A 21,997-nucleotide genomic window follows, 5' to 3' on the forward strand; every position below is an offset into this window, starting at 1 on the left:
TCTTTTCAACAGATCTAATCTGGTTAAAATAGCATCAGAATAACTGAAATTTTTGGGGGGGCTACTCTAGACTTTCAAAGACAGAAAGTGGCTGGTTTGGTGGCACGCCCTTGTAATGCCAGTACTTGGGGGGCTAATACCGGAGGATTGCTGGTTTGTGGTCAGCCTCAAAAACTTAATGAGACCCTGTTTTAAAATAAAGCAATAAAATAGGGCTGGGAATATGGCTTAGAGGTAGAATGCCTCTGGGTTCCAACCCCAGTACCACCAAAAAATAAGCTAGATAAAAGACGGGAAATATGGTGAAATTCAGAAGCCTGAGTTTTTAAAATTTTTAAAACATTGTCTTGTAGATAGAATTTTTTTGCCTTTGAAAATGTGAGATCCCATTGTTTTAGAGGTGCTCCACAGTTCCCAGGCAAGTCCCCCTCTCCGTGTCCCACCCCATCCACAGTGCGCCCTCCAGCCTCAGGCCTCTGCCTGACTCCCCCTTCCCAGAGTGCCTTGCCCTCGGCCATCCTGGCCCGGCACCTAGAATTCTCAGGCCAGCCTTCCTCCCTAAACAAGACTGAGTATCATTTTGGTGGGCTGGGCTACAGTCATTCCTGGGTATCCACGGAGAACTAGTTCCAAGACCACCTGCAGGTACGAAACTCTACACATGCTCAAGCCTCTCTTATAAAGTGGTGGAGTATCTGCAGCCCCTGTGCATTCTAAACCACTTTAGAATACTGAGGGCAATGTAGATGCCATCTAAGTAGCTGTTGTACTGTATAGTGTAGGAAACAATAACAAGAGTAAACGCTCTGCATGTTTCAGTATAGACACAATTTCCCCCGGTCTTTTTCTGTCGGGGTTGGCTGAGTTGCAGATGCAGAATCCGCGGACACGGAGGGATGACAGAACTTCCCGTGTACTGAGGAGTCAGGGTGTGGACCCCCGGAGAATACACGGCCCCCAGGGCAGGAGCCTTGACACTGCTCACTGACTCATGGTGGGCACCTGAAACCACCGTCACAAAGTATACTTATTAATAATGAGAGAGCATCCACAAAATTAACTTCTCCGTTTTAAATTACATTTGTTCATCTTTAGCTTCTCTCAAGCATTTACAGGTTATAAAAATATTGTACCAAATATTACATAGTAGCTGGGTGGGATAGTATACACCTGTAATCCTAGTATTAGAGAGACAGAAGGATCGTAGGTTCTAGGCCAGCCTCAGCAATTTAGTAGGGTCCTGTTTCAAAATAAGAAATAATGCTTGTAATCCCAGCATTCAGGAGGATCGCAGTTCACAGACAGACTCAGCTACTTAGTGAGGTCCTTTGCAACTCAGTGAGACCCTGTTTCAAAATAAAGAATAAAAAATAGGGCAGGGGGTGTAGCTCGGAGGTCAAATGCCCCTGGGTTCCATCCCCAGACCCGCAAAAAAAAAAAAAAAAAAATAGGGCTGGGGTATAGCCTGGAGTTAAGAGTACCCTTGGGTTCAATCTCCAGTAACACACACACACACACACACACACACACACACACACAGAGAGACTAAAGTGTAGTAACAAAGTTTAAAATTTGCATTTTATATTCATAAATTTTAAATTAACTATTGCTAAAATAGGTGTCACATTTGTTAAACTTTGCATTTTCTGAAGAATTTATTTCTGATTCCTGGGATGGCATATTGAGTTGTTTCTGATAAGATTTTTCCTGAGGAACAGTGTAAAAGATGGGAAAAACATCTATCTGTGTTAGGACCTCCAGGGCACAAGAATTCAAGGTACCTATGTCTTCACAGGAAGGGGACATGGAGGTGACCCAGAACCCCCTGGTGCTTTCTTCAGCTCGCTGGTGGATCCTAAAGTCGAGTTTGAAAGGCAGGACCCCATGGAAGAGGGGGCTAAGAGCTGGAAGCAGAGTAAGCTGGGAGGGGCCTCGTGGGGGAAAATACAAAGCAGGCCTACCCTGCCGAAGTAGGTTTATATAAGACCTTCGAGATAACAGCACCCAAACACCCTGGTTATCTTCCACTCAGCAAAGCTCACCAGCATGTCTACAAAGAAGTCTGGCTGGGATAAAATAACTATGACTACTAACAATAATAATGACTGCGAATGTCCTCAAAATAAATATGGAGCAAATTCCCACCCACTGTAAAACCCTCCCCAAAAGAAATTTCCTATTATGTTCAAGTTACAAAAATTCACGGTCGTCATTATATTTAGCCATGAAACATTGAAAGCTTTCTCCTGAATCCAGAAATGAGAGAGGATTCCTGGTCCCGACAAATGCCAACCTGGGGGAAATGGAGGGAGAGGGCAGACTGGAGAGGACGCAACAAAACACAGCTGTGGGCTGCGAACGGCGCACTCGCTACGAAACGCAGTTTCCACACTCACGCAGAAAACGCAAAACTTCATCCTTACTCGCGTAGAAAGTGTAAAGACTTCATCCGTGCTCGCGCAGAAAACACAAGACGCCATCCATACTCACGCAGAAAATGTAAGAGTTCATATTCACACAGAAAAGGCAGAAGTCCATCCATACTCACGGGGAAAACATAAGAGTTCGTCCATACAAGGAAAACACAAAAATTCATGCCCATGTAGGAAACGCAAAAATTCATTCATACTAATGCAGAAAACACAAGAGTCCATCCACACTCGCGCGGAAAACACAAGTGTTCATCTATACTCACACGGAAAGTGCAAGAGTCCATCCGTATTCGCGTGGCAAACGCAAGAGTTAATCCATACTCACACAGAAAATGCAAAAATGCATTCTTATTAACGCAGGAAACGCAAGAGTTCATACACAAAAAAACCAAAAGTCCATCCATACGCACGTGAAAACGCAAGAGTTCGTCCATACTCACACAGAAAATGCAAAAGCAACGCAGAAAACGCAAGTTCATACACAAAAACACGAGTCCATCCGTACGCACGTGAAAACCCAAGAACTCACTCACCGTGACATTGTGAAAACCCAAGACTTCGTAAGTAGCAACTCAAGAATTCACCCATATGCATGCGAAAATCGTGGGCGTTCATCCAATCATTAGATTCAGCAGGGTTGCTAGGTAGACGTCAACATACAGAACTTAGTTACTGCCATCAGCAACAACTTTTAAAGAGAAAATTCTACAAGGATAATATTTACGGTAGCCTTCCTTAAGGAACAGGAATTAATCTCATGAAAGTGTGTGTGCCAGTCAGCTTTCTACCCGTGTGACAACACGCCCGACACAACTTAAATGGAGCAAAGGCTTACTGAGACTCACATTTTTAGCAGGGAATCACGTCGGAAGGGCTAGGTGGCTGGAAGCTGCTCCCTACAGGGTGGCCAGGAAGCAGAGGGGCCCAGAGAGGGAAGAGCAACAAAAGACCTCCCTCACTGCAAGCCCCAGGGCCGCACTTCCTCAACTAGGCTCCTTTCTCCTCCGAATGAGGGTACCAGCTGAACACAGTACCGGAGACACACCCCCAGTGACGCACTTCCTCAACTAGGCTCCATCTCCCCCAAATGGCGTCACCAGGGGACACATTATCTCGTTCCAGGGCATACCGCTAGTGATGTACTTCCTCAATTAGGCTCCGCCCTCCTCCCCCCCCAAAAAATAGTTACCAGCTGAACACAGTATCTCCTTCCGGAGCACACCCCCAGTGACACACTTGCTCAACTGGGCTCCATTCTCTTCCCAATCCCGTCACCAACTGGACACTATCTTCCCACACACACTGCACACTCCCAGTGACGTATTTCCTCAATTAGGCTCCACTTTCCTCCCAATGGCGTCACCAGCGGGACACATTATCTCCTTCCAGGGCATACCACTAGTGATGTACTTCCTCAGTTAGGCCCCGCCACACTAGCTGGACACAATCTCACTCTCCAGGGCACACCCCAGTGACGCACTTCCTCAGCTAGGCCCCGCCCTCCTCCCAATGGTGTCACTAGCTAGATACAATATCTCCCTCCAGGGCACACCCCAGTGACACACTTCCTCAACTAGGCCCCGCCCTCCTGCAAATGGCCTCACCAGCTGGACACCAAGTCTTCAAATCCTATTCCTTCCAGGAATGGTCCAGAGCTAACTTATAGCGATATGCAAGACATTTCCACAAAGAACCCTCCCAATCTTTGCTCAGAGAAAGAGCCTAAACAAAGGAAGAAATATAGGATGTTCCTGAATTTGGACCTTTTCCAAATTTATTTGTAGAAATGACAGGTATTTTGTGTAAATTAATAAGCATCATTTAAGTTTTATTTATGATATTTACTTAGAAAAATGTAAAAGGTTGCCAGGGATGGTGGAACATACCTGTAATTTCAATATTGAGAGGCTTACAACTTAGCAAGACCCTGTTTCAAAATAAAAAAATAAAATAGGGATGGGTTCTATCTTGGAGGTAGAATGCCTCTGAGTTTAATCTACATTGCCAAAAAAATGTTAAAGGCAAATGAAAAAATAGTTAAGACGATCTTGGGAATTAAGGCTATTTCAGCATATCCAGACTTGTTGTAAAGGTACAGTGATTAAAACAGGAACATGTGTTGAAGGATAGCAAAATGTACCAATGAAAGGCTGGCGCAGTGGCGCACACCTGTAATCCTAAGCCTCAGGAGGTTTGCGGGTCAGGGCCAGTCTCGTCAACTTAGTAGACCCTCAGCAACTTGGCAAAATCCTGTTTCAAAATAAAATGTTAAAAAGGGCTGGGAGTATAGCCTGGAAGTAGAATGCCCTGGGTTCAATCCCCTGTAACAAATATATAGAATCATGAAACAGACCAGTCCAGAAATAGAAAAAGATAGTCTTTTCAATAAAAAAAAACACCAAATACTAGTGAAATTTAAAAAATTACCTTGACTCCTACTCATGTCCTATAAAATATACTTATACCAATTCTGGGTAGATTGTGCAGATAAACACAAAATGTAAAAAACACAAATTCTAGAAGCTTTTATGAAAAACTATCCTGTTTTTGAGGAAAGGCAAACATTCTTTACTTAGGACACCAAAAGCAGTAGTCATAAGGAAAAAGACTCATAAACCGGACTGCGCTATAAGGAGGAGCTTGTGTTCTGCTCAGACGTGCCACTGCGGGAACGGCGGTCACGAGGGGCGAGAGGGGAGGCGTCAGCAGGACGCAGGTCCAAGCACTTGGAGGACTCCTGCCAAGGAGCGCAGGAGGGACAGCACAAGGAGAACCAACAGAAGGCTCGAGCAGACGCTCTGCAAGAGGGCACCTGCTCGACGCCATTAGTCATCAGGAAAATGCAAATCAAAGCCACAGTGAAGAATCACGTCCACCAGTGTGTTAGAATGTCTAACAGCAAGAGTTAGCAGCAGCACGCGGCGCCCAGGATGGGAGCGAGCGGGACAGACCCTGCTGTCCGTGGGACACGAAGCAACGTTTTCATAGTCACTCTGAAAAACTACCCGTCAGTGGAGAGCATTGCACACCAAGAGCTGAGGGAAAAAACATTTTTGTGCTGCTGGGGATTGAACTCGGTTCTCAGCTGGAGCTGCACCTCCAACCTGATTTCATTTATTTTGAAACAGGGTCTCGATGGTTGGTGAGTCTCACTATTTGCTGAGGCTGTCCTCGAACTTACAATCCTCCTGTCTTAGCCTCCCAAGTACTAGGATTACAAGTGTTCACCGCCACACCTGGCTGACTGAGAGATTTCATTCCTAGATACCTTCAAGCCAGAAATATACATATGCATATCCAAAGCAAAATAACATAAAGGCTGTACACAAGCATGTTCCTAGCATGATGATTATTTTGTGTATTTTATATTTTCATTTATGGTTGACACATAATAATGATGCATATTTCTGGAGTTCAATGAGGTATTTTGATACATGTATGTATTTATGTAATGATCAAGTAAGGATAATTAGGATATTCATCACCTAAACACTGATCATTTCTTTGTGATGAGAAAATCCAAACATCTCTGTTGTATCTATTTTGTAATATATGTCAGGCACCTGTAATAATTACACTTGCAATTCCATTGGTTGGGAGGTGGAGAATCACAGATTTGAGGCCAGCCTCAGCAACTTGGCAAGGCCCTGTTTCAAGATAATAAATAAAAAGAACTGTGGGTATAGTCAGAGATAAAATGTCCCTAGGTCCAATCCTCAGTACCAAAAAATATTTTTATATATGGAACATACATACATATGTACATATACATATGCACATGTACGTTTTTACATATATGTGGGATCTATAAACATTCTTCTAGAAACAAAGTGAGATCACAGTTGCTTGAGGCTGGGGAGAAGAGAGACTGGGATGAGAAGAGATGGGTTTCTGGTGTTCATTTGTATAGATGTACAGCTGGGACGTGTTCTTTTGCATAGTAGGATGACTGGTGTTAAAACTGATGTATATCTGCTAGCATCATTATCAATAAGAGCTGAGAACAGGAACAGGCCAAGTGCCCACAATAGAATGGACAAACCAGCCAGCACGTCTACCCAGCAGAAGACTCGCAGGGAAACAAGGAGCAAACTCGGCCGCAAGCTGCCTCCATCAGCAAGTTCCGCTAATAACAGTACTGGGCAAAACAAGATCTGTAGCCACACAAAAATCACACCGCACACTTCTGGCCTCTGCTGATGAATTCAAATGCAGACAAAGCTGGCCTGTGGTGCTAGACGTCAGCGACTTGCAGAGGGTGTGGGAGAAGGAACCGGGTGTCTGGCTTGTGAGATGTTGGTGACAATCATCAAGCTTTGTGTTTATTGTTTCATATACCCACAGCTCTACAAGTGTTCATTTTAAGCACTGAGTCAGCGGGGTTAGACAGGAGATTGCAGTGTGGGACGTGGAGGAAGAGTCCAGCACAGAATCATCCAATACCTCTGTTCTGCAGTGAGGCTGCGAGGCTACATAGCATGTCTGAGGGCGAATCGATGGCAGATGTGGAGCAGATCAAAGTCACAGGCATTACTGAGTCCATAACCCCATTTCTGCTTTTTTCTGACAGCTCAAGTTGCTTTTTTCAGTTTTACATGTCTTTGCCATAAGGGACAAGAGCTAATAAATCCTAGGAATAGGTATAAAATGGTAATTCCTTAAAGAAACATGTCAGCCTGTGTGATCCTTTAAGGGAAAGACTAAAAGAGAGGGCCCCATAACGCATTCAACTGCAAAGCTGTGCAGGACCCTCTGTGGCACGTTCATCCTGCCTATCTAGGGCCAGGTAATGCCTGAGGGCTCCTGGAGAAGCCGCAGTGCTAGGGCCATCCATGGTTGGCGCATCTCTTCTCTCTCAGGGTGGCAACAGGCTGCCAACAGACTGCCACTTCGCTGTCCCCTCCCCCCAGAGAGGACAGGTGGAGAATGATCCAATCTAACTCATCAACAAATTATAGGCAGTGCAGAGTCCGTGCAAGGCATTTTGCCAGGTGCTGGAGATGCAAAGTTGAGACATCCTAGGTCCTGGCTTTCTAGGTCCACAGCTCGTGGAGAGGTCCAATGGATGGACAAGTGCTCACCAAGTGTCAGCCATGATGAGCAGGCCCTGCAGCGTGCTGTCCTCCCGAGGGCTGGCAAGGCTGGGTGTGATGAGGACACAGTCAGCTAAGACATGAGTTCTGAGGGAAGTCCCCCTCCTCATCCCACAGGGATGCAGCTAGCTGGAAATCCCAGTGCCGAGGACAGGTAAGAGGGTGTGGGCTCACTGAACAAGTCACATACCCACAGGCAGCTATGGAGGACGTGGACAGCTTGAGGCTAGCTTCCAGAAGGGTGGAGAGAGCTGGGAAGGTTCCCAGCCCAGCACTGTTGACAGCACAGCCCTTAGCTTAGAAACATTTAAATTGGGCCTCTGACCTTCACCAAGAATATAATCTCTCTTTTAGGCTATGGAAAATATAATGACTAGTTCACCAGCCAAACCTTTCAAAATGGAAATACTTGAAACAAATTTCTTATATGTATAGAAGTGTCCTGACACATGTCCTTGTTCCGATTTTTAAAAATCCAAACTTATGTAAGGAGAGACTTTATGAAAAGGGTGATCACCATGAGAGAAGGGGTCCACATCCAGCCATGGGGGAATGCTTTGACCAACAAATTCCCAAACATTCCCAAAGCCAAGCAGAAAGGATGGGGAGTGGCAGGGTCTTCAAGCTCAGGACCTAGCACATGCTGGACAAGTACTCCAACACAGAGCTCCATCCCAGCCCAAGGATTTTCTTTCATGGGGTGAGGGTGGGGAACAGACGCGCAGACACAGCTTGAGGAGAGCTGCGTGAGTGAGCTCCATAACCCACAGCTGGGCAGGGAACATTCTAGAGCAGGATGGAGGAAGTTTGGCTGAGTTGGGTTATGGGACAGAATCAAATGCTTTAGACAGATAAAGGCTGGGACAAGTTCTGTGAAGGTCTGTGCTAGCTTTGAAAGGCCAATGACCTCAACCTCTTCCAGTGGCCATGCTCAAAGGCAGTCCCAGAGGGGCATGGCTGAGCACAGCACATGCGTGCACACGTGTGTGTGTGTGTGTGTGTGTGTGTGTGTGCGTGCGTGCGTGTGTGTGCGTGTGACCAAGGCCCCACTCAGTCAGAAGTCGAGACCTAATTTCTTTCTGGTTTCTCACTCTCTCTCTCCTCCCTGCCATCGTGTGCCAAGGAGTTGGGGCCTCTGCTCCTCTTTGGAGCCTATGGAACATGAACTGAAATCTCCCAAACTGTGAACAGACGAGTCCTCCTTCCTCTGAGTTGTGATCATCAGGTATTTGGGGCCACAGCAGGAGAATGCTAACCAAAGCAGTGTGTATCTAAAGTTGATGCAGGAGAACAAAGGGGCAGCCTCGGCTCTTTTGTTTATTTATTTGTTTGTTTGTTTATTTATTGAGGGTCTGGGGGTGGAACCCAGGGGCATTTGACCTCCGAGCTACACCCCCTGCCCTATTTTTTTTTATTCTTTATTTTTAAACCGGGTCTCACTGAGTTGCAGAGGGCCTCACTAAGTAGCTGAGGGTGTCCGCCAACCACGATCCTCCAGGTCTCAGCCTCCCGCTCAGTTCTTATTTAAATTTCAAGGAGAAGGTAGGTTTTTGTGGTAAATTTTTTCTTAGGAACCAAAAGTGAGGCTGCTTCTTCCCAATGACTGTTTCCAGGAGCACAAAGTTCAGGGAAAGCAAAATAGCCTCACTATAAATTGAATTAAAATGTGCCATCTGAATTGTTTGGAATGACAGTATCCGTTACTGGTCCATGATAAATATCAAGCATGGTGTGAGAACACCGAGAGTGACAACAGGAACATCTTAACCAAACTGCTTCTCCCAAGGGCCTGACATGTAGACGGTGATTTAAACAGTGTCCTGTGGAATTTTGCTTCGCTGAAATGTTGGTTTTAATAAACATTCCTTAAAGAGTTATCTGCAGATACGCCTTTGCTTAGAGGCAAGTGATGTGTTCATATCCCCAACACACATTCTCCCCACTAGGAAGAGTGGCGTGCGAGTGTGGGGTGGGGTTGGAGGAGAGCGCACACACGCTGCCCTCCAGCTGAGCTCAAGATGGGGAAAGTAAGCCAGGAAAAAGCTGAGCATTTCCCGTGCAGAGGAGATGGCTGGTCTGCAGCCCCGACCTCCAGGTGGCTAGTTAAACAGTATTCTTGACTGCCGTGAAGCCTGATGTTGACAAATTGCAGGGTGGCAATGGATCTGTGGAACCAAGAACACGCCTGGGGAAAGGTCAGACTTTAACACATTTTTCTAAAAGTCGAGTCAGACCAGACTGGACTGTGCTCGCACAGGGTCAGATCTCTGTGAGAGGGACTAGAACCAATCACTTCCAACCCTGAGAGTCCAGCCCAGGTTGGGTAACGAGAGAAGAAAATGAGTGTGATGTTGTCGTGGAGGCCGATGGGACTGATGTGCAGGATAACAGAACTGGCCACGTCACCTTTAAAGACTCCGCGTGTGGCTGAAGGTGGCTGGGCACAGTCTGAGAGGCTGATCAGGTGAGAGCACAGCTGAGAGGACAGCTCGAACCTGACAGCTATAACCTGGCTGGGTCTCCAAAGGCATCCTCCCGGGCCTCGAGCACTCTCTGTACATTACAACAAACTCTGCAGAGATGAACTTGTCCACGCACGGGCTTATGAAAGTCTCACGGTGCGCGAGGCCCTCTGAAGTCTGTCTGGGTGAAAGAATGTGAGGGCACAGGGCGCTGTGGCCTCAGGCAATGACCGAGGAGGAAGAAAACTAACTTTGCAATGCTTAGCTTATGTCCCTGGGAGGGTGGGCAGTCTGTCTCCTGTCTCCCCTGTGTATACCTCATGAGACTGTGAATTTGATTAGGCACTTAATTAGAAACTTCATTCTTCATTCTTTTGTAACATAAAATGCCACCAAGATAAGCTTTCTGAAAGGCTCGCTTGGCCACCTCTGCAGGCCCCTGTCTTCTGTTACCTAAGAGTGCTTATCTCTCCGCACGCACATACTGGGAGGGAGTGCCTTGGTACACTGCCCCGCAGGGACATCTCTATCAAAGGCCTCTGTCGGGTACTGAACTATCCCACTGCACTGGGGCCAGATTCCAGGGCACCTGCCCAGTGCTAGCAGAGGAAATCAGCATAATATACAACTCCTTCTTCACCAGCCAGGAGCGACAGGCAGAGTCAGGGGTGCACTGCCGGAGTCTGCAGAGGCTGACAAGAGCGACAGTACTGCTCATCCACAGTCCTGAGGGAGCAGCAGACATGGACTTCATTGCAGTGGATACTGGCTGCTATGTGGAATGTCAGGTATAATCCACAAAATAGCATGCCTCTTAAGGGTCCTTGTCCCCATTTCCTCGAAGCCAGGACACAGAACCTCTGGAAAGCTTTCAGTCCATTTCAGTTCAGCACAAATCTTCCTTTAGAACAAGAGCAATGTATCTGGGGTGCCCCAGGACATGCGTCTGTTCAGTTTACTACACAGGACCCACCTCAGGATCAGATTTAGCAGCAGAACTGAGGCCCGGGGGGCCACGACTTGTGAGATCAGCTGCTAAGCACTAGCCATGGGCCAGAAGTCTGATTACTGCAGAGAAGGTGGATATCATTAAAATCCCTTAACTTTCAGGACCGAATTAGGTCCCGATACCACCCAGCAAATGAACTCCACCTTCTGCACAGAGGAAGGAAGCTAACTCCCTTGGGCTCTCAGAGCCTTTACACCCAGGCACCTGCCCCTCGACACACTTAGGTCCTCACTCCTCCAGCCAGAGAACACTGCAGACCCTCACCCAGCCATGCCTTGACTGCTGGTCTCTTAGTAGCCCCCTCTAACAATGCTTCCCTGAAGTCCATGTCCCTCCACGAGAGCTCTCATTGATTCTCTGCTACTCGGGACCCATAAGCAAGAGTATGAGAAAGAGACTGAAGGTCAGCAAGGACCAGTTGCCCTGCAGCTGCCCTGACCTGTTCACGAAGAACATCTGTGCCTTGTTTTAGTGTCCCACAGTTCCAAAGCAGTGCTGGTGACTGGAGGCAAAAATATCAAAAACAATGATGAAGGTCCCTTTCCACCCTAACCCAGCCCATCTAAGGCGAATTGTATCATCAAGGTGACTCTAAATGAGGGAAGGTCATCTTGTAACAAGTTGATGAATGCATTAAAATCAGGTTTAAAAAGAGCAGCAGAATTTAAAGTTTTCCCTGAGTACCTGTAGGAGATTGGTTCCCGGACCCCGTCCAGAAACCAAAGACCCAGGATGCTCACGTTCCTTATATAAAATGGTGCCATATTTGCGTATATCCTATGCACGTCCCCCTGTATATTTAAATTGCCTCGAGATTACTTATACTTCCTAGTACCCATGTAGAGTGCAATGTAAATAGTTGTTTTACTGTGTTCTTTAGGGAATGATGAGGTGTGTGCATGTGCAGCACAGACACGAATGTTCTTAACATTTGCTATCCTTGGTTGGTTGAGTGTGTGGTTGTGGAACCTGCAGGTAAGGAAGGCTGACTAAACACAAAGCCAGTCCTGTGGGAGTTCTGCATTGAAGACCAAGATTGCCATACCAGTCGGCTTTCCATTCATGCAAAGTTTCTCCTCTTCTCATGGGTTTTTTGTCTGTGAAATTAAATAATTTACTGATAGGCATAGGAGTGTAAAGATTAATTTTAAGCCTAAGGAAGATAGAGGAAAAACAGCTCCCCTGACATAAAGGGCAAGGAGAGAGGCACACTGAGGTCTTGGAGGTGAGCTGTCACCCTTTTCCTGGTTTCCCATCTGCTCTTCTGTGATTGGTCCTGGTTTCCCATCTGCTCTTCTGTGATTGGTCAGAATGGAGTCTTGGAGACTCAACGTCTTTTTCCCAGTTTCAGTCCTTAACTTGAATCTCTACTCTACAGATCAGTGGGCCTTCTCATCTCCTGGTTCCTCATCCTTTTTCCTCTGATCACCCTTGGGGCTGAAATTCTGTATTTACTTGCACCATTATCCCTGTATCTATTAACAGTCGCTCCCCTATTTCTGTTTTTTCTACAGACAGCCTCTTTCACCCCTTCCTGCTCCCTGGTCCTCTGCCCTGCCTCACCATTACTGACAAAACACCTGAGTTGGTGACCTAAGTGAGGAGAGGCTTATTCTGACTCAGCCTCAGAGAGTTCAGCCTGTGGCTTCTTGGCCCATCGCCTCTGGCCCAAACATGAGGCCGCCCATTATGCAAGAGAGCCTGGTGGAGGAAGCTGCCCGTCTCTGGCAGCCAGGCAAACAGGGATAGAGGAAGGGGCTGGGGCCCGCTGTCCTCTCAAGGGCACGTGGCAATGACCTGACTAGGCCTCATCTCTCAAACGCTCCATGAGCTTTCCTAACACCACAGGCTGGGGACCAAGCCTCCAGCACATGGCCTTTGGGGGACTGTCCAGATCTGACCACAGTAGGGACAAAGGTGTAGAAAACAAGCAGGAAGGCAGGAGGGGGGCTGCTTAGAGAGGCTGAGAGAGGGGCTGGCAGTGGAGAGCTCTGGGACCAGAGAGAGACAACAGGCCAGGAAGAGCTGCAATAGGGAGAGGGACGGAGAAAAGGAGGGACTCGCTCTTGGCTTCTTTTTCATAAGTTTTGCGTTAGCTCTTTTCTTCCTCTTAAGATGCCAGCAAAGATTTACATTTCATACTTAATTACTCTGAGTGGTTGAATGGGTTTTATTTGAATGCCATTAATAGGATGTTCAGGGCTTGGCATTCACAGGATCGCAGCTGACAAGGCTAGACATACACCCTCCAGTGTCCTATTGTTGAGCTCATAAATGGTTAGCTCAAATTAAAACTGTCCCCACTTATTGATTAGCTGAGATTAGAAGTCTCAGTCCACTGGAGCTAGTTAACTACAGAGAAAAACATTCCTGTTCAGATGACCGATTTTGGCAAAACAACCTCACCTATAAATCACCCCTTTGTAAAAAGCTTAAGCCAAAACAGCGCCCTGTGACACTCTGACTTTTCAGATCTGGGTGGTCTCCCTGTTGCAGTAGCTCAAGGAAAGCTGTCTTTTCTCTCCCAACTTTTATCTTCAATGCAACAATGGAGTTAGAAGCATGTTTCTTAAATCCCTGGGATATAACAACTCCCTTCCACGTTCTCCATTGATTTACTTAGCTTTTTGTTCCAATCAGCAGGATGTTTGTTGACCTGTAGTCCCACAGGACCATTCAGTCCATGCCACACTGGTCTCCTTCCTGTGACAAGAGCGCCCACCATGCCCATGCTCTGTAGTCCCACTTCCGGAGTGCTCCCCTGAGCCTGCTTCTTCTCTGGGTGTCTTCCTGCCCAGACACTTTGCTTGATATTTCAGCTCAGATGTTCCCTCCCTCACCATCCTGTCCAAAAGGGCTCCCTGCCATCCAGAACTCACTGATCCCTGACCCACTAGTCTATTTCACTGTCTCCTTCACTTGCAACAAACACCACCAGGTCAGGAACCTAGAGAGTGCTCTGACATACGCACAGTAGACTCAGTCCCACCATGGCCAATCTCCAGTGAGGAAAGGACATTGTACACTAGTACAGGGACACATGACGGGACCATCGCACAAAGCTGAGGACCCTCCTGGGAGAAAGAAGGAGAGAAAGAGGGGAGGGGTAAGTTACTAGGAACTGGACCAAAGTGCATTCTACCTCTGAGCTACATTCCCAGCCCTTTTGAAATTTTTTTTATTTTTTTATTTATTTTTTTTTTTTTGGTGGTGCTGGGGGTGGAACCCAGGGGCTTTCTACCTCCGGGCTATACTCCCAGACCTATTTTATATTTTATTTGGAAACAGGGTCTCACTAAGTTGCTGAGCACCTCACTAAGTAGCTGAGGCTGGCTTCAAACCTGAGCGATATTCCTGTCTCAGCCTCCCAAGCACGGGGATTACTAGTGTGTGCCACCACGCCCAGCATTTTTTTTTTTTTAATTTTGAGACAGGGTCTCACAAACTTTTGGAGGCTAGACTTGAGCTTGCAATCATCTCTCCTCAGACTCCAATTACTGGGATTGCAGGTGTGTACCGAGCCAGAGAGAATTTGATAATATAAAGAACAGTAAATGTTCTAAAGAAAAAGTAAGCTGGGCGTGGTGGCGCACACTTGTAATCCCAGCATTTGGGAGCCTGAGACAGGAGGATCACAGTTTGCAGACAGCCTCAGCTACTATTTAGTGAGGCCCTTTGAAACTCAGGAGACCCTGTTTCAAAATGAAGAATAAAAAAATAAGACTGGAGGGGTAGCTTGGAGGTAGAATGCCCCTGGGTTCCAATCCCAGTACTGAAAAAAAAAAGGCAAAGTAGGAATGTATGTGCTGAAGAGATGTTCCTTATTGTAGATAAGGTTGCTTTATGAAAGGTAGAAACCTTCCCAATAGTGACATCTTGATTTGCAACAACCAGGTGTGAGCATGTTCAGCCAAAGGATCCATGATCCAAAATAACTGCTCTTACTGAGAATCTAGCTTCTGATGACAAAGGCCACTAGTGACCAGGGAAGCCTGGTCCTCACTGGCAGAAGCAGACATCTGTGTTCTCAGTGTAAGGAACACCTGGAGGTCAATTTTATAAAAATGACCCATGTGTGAATTAATAGGAGTTTACTTAAACCTATTTTTTAGGTTTTATCTCTTCAACTAGAACTGACTCTTATTTGAAATTAAATAAGTAAAGCAAAGATTATCTTAAACCTAGGTTTGCCATTCTTTTTTGCTCCTTAAAAAATGAACTTATTTAAATTATGTAAATTCTTTCTCAACAGGAAATGACATTTTTGGTCTGGACAAGATAGCAGAGACATGATTTTCATCCCCAATACCACTCACTCATTTTTTCCAGGGTTCTTCTATGATGGTAGCCATCCTAGTTAGAGAAATAGAAAATGTACTTCACAAATTAGCCTGTCTATTGAAAGTTACAGAGCTCTGTTCACTCCTTTGGGGAGTATTTCCACCCAGCACAGTTATGGAATCTTGGCAACAATTAGAGATGGCTAGAAAAGAACTCTGGAGGGTGGGTGGATGAGAGGATACTGATTGGGGACCCAGGACTGACCAGATGTGTAGAAACTACAAAGTGGCAGCCCCTCCATAACCCCCACCAGCAGGAGGAAGTGGTCGAGACTTAGCATCTCCAGACCCAGCCAAGCAACAGAAGACAGCCCAGGTGGGCTCCCTCTTCCCGCAGCTTGCACGCGATTCCCATCTACAATACCACACGATCCCAGAAGAACCAACCAGGTAGAGCCTCCTGCCTGTCCACTGACAAGAAGTGCTCTCCTCCTCACCAAGCCTGAAAAATCACCTCCTCAGCCAGGACATTGTGGATGAGGCCAGGAGGTACCTGTGAAGGAAATCCTGCCTGCAAATCCTCTGGCTGTGATATACTCATCATCCCGCAAGCAGAGTGAAGCTCTTCCGAAACAAGTGAGCATACAGGGAGGGGCAAGGTCGGGATGCTGCTCTCCTTTTCTAGGAGAAAGCACATTAGGTCTAGGTGCAAAAAATGTGGAAAGTGAAGGCTTTCAAGTTCTCACTGAAATAAAAGTAGAGGTGAGGAGGGATGAAACATGAGAACCTGAAAAGAGGAAAGGATGCGTGAAACTGCCCTGGAACCGAGGGACACAAACGTCCTAGGTGAGCTGGATCCTCCTCTGACCCACAGGCCTGGCCCTCCTTTCTCCACTAAAACCATTTAGTGACTGTACCCTGCATAGTGCTTTTCATATTTCATATTTATATACGCCTCAAGACTCATCCACAATACCATTCATTTTCTCCAGGGTTCTTCCAGGACACCAACCCATCTCAGTCGGAAAAATATATAGTCTATTTCACAAATTAGCCTGTCTATCGAGAAGGTTAAAGAACTCACCACTCATTTGAGGAGACTTATGTTTAGATGTAGAATGTTCCCTGAAGAGCTCATGCGCTGATGTTCAGAGCAGTAAGCTAGGCAGGTGGGGTGGGGTGGAAGAGGAGAATCCCTGCGGCGTGGCCGTGGGAACTGTGCTTGGCTCTTTAGATCCCCTGGCTTTTGTTCTTGCTTCTGGCCTCCATTATGTGAGAGCAGAGCCCTGAGCTCCACAGACCCAGCCTGACATGTACTGAAACTCTGAAATCTCCAAAACTGTAAGCAAATAAATCTTTCTTCCTGGGCTGGGCATGGTGGCGCACGCTTGTGATCCCCGCGCTTGGGAGGCGGAGACAGGAGGATCACGCAGGTTCGAAGCCAGCCGCGCTGGCGTAAGAGACCCAGTTTCAAAAATATAAAATAGGTCTGGGAGTGTAGCCCGGAGGTAGAAGGGCTTCCAGGAACCCCAGTACCACCAAAAATAAAAAATAAATAAATCTTTCTTCCTCTAAGTTGTGTGGTCAGTTGTTTTGGATTAGATCAATGAGAGTGTTGACTGAAACAGAAGCCATGTTAGGGATCAGAGCAGGAAGGGGCAAAATTCATAGCTGGGTGCTTGGATTGAGCACTCACAGGAGGGACACTTTGGGAGTGTACACTGATCGTTAATCCTTGGCAAATGGAGGAAGGAGTCCAAAGGCTCAAACTGTGTGTCACCTGGTTAGCTGCTCCCTGGCATTCCCTGCAAGAAAACCCAAAAGACACTTCCTTCATCAGGGCATTAATCAGTGTATACTTTGGAGTGGGCATCGGAATCCTCAGAAATCTCTACCATGGCTGTCCTTTGTCCGTTGTTGTTGAAGGTAGGGCACGCAGAAAGAGAACCAAGTTGTTTTCTCAATGGACACAACAGGATCCCGAGTGGTAGAAGCCAGGGAAGTCATAGTCGAGGCAGGCACAGCTGTCTCAATAAGCGTCAGAGAATTATGCCCCAAGGAAAACTGATCATAGAGTTTGTGGCAATTAACTAAATGGGCAGTGACATTTAAAGATGACAAGAGTCTGGATCTGACAAGAAGAAACTCAATTCATCATAAGGAGGACTAACGACCTACAATCGCAGACCTGAGTCTGTCCTCGCCCCGCACAGGTCCTTGGCTGGAGACTGAGCGCCTTTCAGAGGAAATCTGGCAACACACTCCTGGATGTGCTTGGCGCCTTCTCCACAACCTTCCTTCTGGATCCGCAGTCATTTACCAGGAAATTTTTACATTGGTAAAAAAAAAAATACATGGACAGCTTAGACACTAAGAGCTAATGGTTCTGAATTTTCTCTTATCTCCAGGGACCCAACATAATCTCTGGTCCACAAAACAAAACAGAGGTTTATGGTTGTCAACTGATAGTTCCCTTTTGGAGCTAAGTCCAAATAACAGTTGATCCTGTGCAATAATGGACTCATCTTCTGGTTATTCCTCTAAGAGAGAATCAGAATCCCCTATAAGGATGTTGTCTCATCTCAACCCAAAATATGTAAAACAAAAGGAATATAACAGCTTGATAGAAATTTCAAAGATTAGTGCCAATGGATGATTTTAAATTATGCTGCAAAGTGAGAGACATCTGCTCTTCTGGATCCATTCCAATCCTCTTCTTCTTGCAGTTGCTGTATAGATATGTAAATAGTTCTTGGCAACTGACTTTGACTTTTAGTTTTATGGGCAACATAACACATTGGAATACCAGATCTGGTCCATTGTCAGCACCCTCATTGGGCTACAAAGTTTGCAGGTATATAGAAAGCAAACACTCCTCAGTAAGTCCAAGAGGTTGTGCAATTTGTCTTTCTATGAAGACAGTGTGACAGTGTATCACACCTGAGAGCATCCAGATGTCTGCAGAGAGACGTTGGCAAGCTTCAACAGGAGAATCACAATGCAGACCCTAGGATGTGAGTAAAGGCCATGCCTTCCCCTTCTGACAACTAATCTCCATTTTAGACTCAGCTCTCGGCTCACATTGAGTCCTGGTGCAAAAGAGATGATGGTGGGAAACCAAGTAACTGAGCAAACGGAATTGTGAATTGTGCCTTATGAACCAAATACAGCCTGAGTGTTTTCTGGAACATCCCCCAAGGTTCATGCATTGAAGGCTTGGTCCCCAGCTGACAGTGGTGTATGAAGTGGTGGAGACCTTGGGATGGGGGGGCCTATCCAGAGAAAACAGTGTGCCTTTAAAGTGCATATTGAGACTCTGGCCCCTTCCTCTCTCACTCTCTGCCTCCCAGAGGCCATGAGGTGAGCAGCTTCGCTCTACCACATCTCACCCACCCTGTTCTACCATACCACAGGCCCAAGAGCCATGGAGCCAGGCGATCATGGACTTGACCCTCTGAAACTGAGCCAAAATAAACCTGTCCCCATTTTGGTTATTATTCTTGGGTACTTTGTGATAGCAACACAAATCTAACTAATATACTGAGCCAATTAACCATCAAGTTGAACTCTAAAATATTGAGTCAATGAACCATCAAGTTGGACACCAACATACTGAGCCAATGAACCATCAAGTTGGACACCAATATGCCGAACCCATGAACCATCAAGCTGGACACTTACATACTGAGCCAATGAACTATAAGTTGGATACATAGGCTGATTTTTTGTTATGAAATTTGTTCTATTTCTGATTGTAAGCCTGAGTAGGTCTGAAAAATACACATAAATCACAGAAGGAAGTGGCTCCAACCCCCAAGGTAGCTGTGTCTGCTGTTTGCCACCTCTCTCTCAGCTCACACTTAGGGGGTGGCCATGAGCCAAGAGTGCAAACTCAAGGGGGACAGATCCTCATGTGGAGCAGAGGAGCAGGCATGCTCTTCATCTGCATTTTCATAGTGAATTCAGACTAAGGATCCTCATGATCCTTGTAACTTTTAGGAATTTATGCCTAAGGGGTCAAGAAAACTCCTACAAGGACAACTGACTCAGAGAGGTAAAACACTCATAGAAAACCCATGTGTTAGCTGGGCGTGGTGGCTCACACTTGTAATCCCCACACCTGGGAGGTGGAGACAAGAGGATCACGCAGGTTCAAAGCCAGCAGCGCTCTGGCTTAAGAAACCCTGCTTCCAAATAAAAAAGTATAAAAATAGGTCTGGGAGTGTAGTCCAGAGGTGGAAGGGCTTCCAGGAACCCCAGTACCACCACCAAAAAAAAAGAGAAAGAAAACCCATGTGCTGTTCCTCCAACAGTGTTTTTCTCAGTCATGATAAAGTGAATTTCATAAACATTAACTTTTTTCTGAGGAGAAAAAATGGTGAACAGAGCTGAGTATCTTCCATCTGCCCCCGGGATTGCTCCATCCCTTGGTCCTGCTCTGAGTCCAAATAAACTGACATGTGGAGAGCATCCCTGCTCCCTTTTGTTTCCTGACTTCTGACTGCTTTAGCCATTGGAGACCTGAAGGAAATCACAGGGAAGAAGAAAGACTCCCGTGACCCCCAGAGCTTGTCTGCCTACTGAGGCCTGACAGCACAGAGGAAAAGACTGCCCACAGAAGACCATGTTCTTGATCACGCCTATGGAGCTCCTTAAACCTCTATGTGCTAGTAACTACTCCCTTCCCTCGAGCTCAGAGGATCACAGGTGCCTCCTTTGACTAGCCCTGACGGATTGCACCATCCCTAGAGAAATGGATGCGGTCATGGCAGGAACCTGCGTAGAGGAAGATCATAGGTCCCATGAGGCAGGAAGCTCAAGGCAGAGAGGGGCCAGCCTTGCTCTCTATATTTTCCCAATACTAATACATTGAGCCCAGGGCTTTGCACATGCTATATAAGTACTCTACCACTGAACTACATCTTCAGCATTTTAAGACAGATCTTGCTAAGTTTCTCAGGCTGTCTTGAAATTTACAATCCTCCTACTTTAGTTTCCCAAGTACCTATGGTTACAAGTGTGCACCACCATACACAGCCAGTCTTAATCTTTTATAAAAACTCACTCTTGAGGGATCTACCTAGGTTCCCAGGAGAACTAAGTCAGTCCCTTCTGGAGGCAAGTCCCCACCCCTTCCAGTACTGCTACACTGAGAACCAAGTTTGCAGCACTTGAGCCTTCATAGGACAGGATCAGTCTACAACCAAGCCATGGCAGATGGAGCCTGGAATAAAGACTGAAAGTGTTAGAACCACCCAAGGGAGGTGGGTAAGAGGAAGCCGTCAGAGTGCGATTCCTGGGGACTGGGCGAGGTGTGATGTGGAGGTGGAGTGGAAGGAGACTGGTGGAAGCTAAAGAAATCAAGATGCAGATGTTGGGGAAGTATGAAGGGGATGAGGAAGAGGATGGAGAGATTGCATTATGAGGTAACAGCCTTGAGGAGTGAGAAGACGTGACTGAGGGGTGGAGGGCAGGAGGTGCGAGGAAAGAGGGAACAGATGAACACACACGTGTGGAGAAGACACAGCGCCACCTCAGGCATGGAAATGTGAGGCATGGAAGAAGAATCAGGGCTTTCAGTGAACACGTTACTGGAAACCTCGGCTTCCTTGAGAACAAGAGGAAGCAGCTGGACCAGCTAAGAGGCGCTTTCGTGGCACAGACGGAGGCCAGGGCTTGGGTCTCCTTCAGATCATGAGGTCAGGTGTACACAGACAAATCTATGGGATGTATCTAAAATAAAAGATCAGGGTTGCATGTTAACAGGATTGTTCAGTGCCCTGAGCATCCTAAGCTTTTGAAGTCAGATGCTTTATACAACATTCCTGGTAAACATTTTCACTGTGGTGTGCATAGACAATGAAAAACCAGACAAGAGGCTCCTCCTCTGGATAGAGCTGTGGCACTGAGGGCATGAGCAGAGCAGACCTCAGCTGAAGCACAGATCCCTCCAGCTCTTCGTTCTCATCACCCCCAAATAACATGGGGTGCTCCAAAGAAAATGTACATCAAATAAATGTTGAGCCACCGGAGTCCCATGGGAAGAGCAGAGCTCAGAACAGTGACCACACTTCTGTGTAACTATTTATGAAAATAGCAAGCATCATTCTCAAAATGGAAGATTATTACCTTAGGCTGTTAAATATGTAACATGTTATTTGAAAGACACATGATCTTGTGCAAGTCAAATTTCTAGACTTTTTTTGTGGTGCTGGGGGTGGAACCCAGGGGCTTTCTACCTCTGGGCTACACTCCTAGACCTATTTTATATTTTATTTGGAAACAGGGTCTCACTAAGTTGCTGAGAGCCTCACTAAGTAGCTAAGACTGGCTTCAAACCTGTGCCATCCTCTTGTCTCAGCCTCCCAAAAGCAGGAGTTACAATCGTGCGCCACCACGCCTGGAAATTTTCTAGACTTTTAAATGATAACTTTAAACACTCCAGAAAAAAATATAAATGGGTAAAAAAAAACCCAATGCAATATAATGTGAACTACTGAAAAGCCAAGAAGTTAATAAATTCCAAAACCTTTTGTCAAGGAACATTTTATTTGTTTAAATGTACAAAATGATTCCTTACAAGTGGCATACATTTTCTCAGAAATAATCTATATTCAGGGGGCATACAGCTGATTATTTTAACATAAAAAGTGATTACAAGAGAAAAATTATCTATAGCTCCAGGAGAAGTGACAACTAAGTAACACAAGCTATTTGAGGT

The sequence above is a fragment of the Muscardinus avellanarius genome, assembly GCF_963383645.1.
Source record: "Muscardinus avellanarius genome assembly, chromosome: 3".
Taxonomy (NCBI): domain Eukaryota; kingdom Metazoa; phylum Chordata; class Mammalia; order Rodentia; family Gliridae; genus Muscardinus; species Muscardinus avellanarius.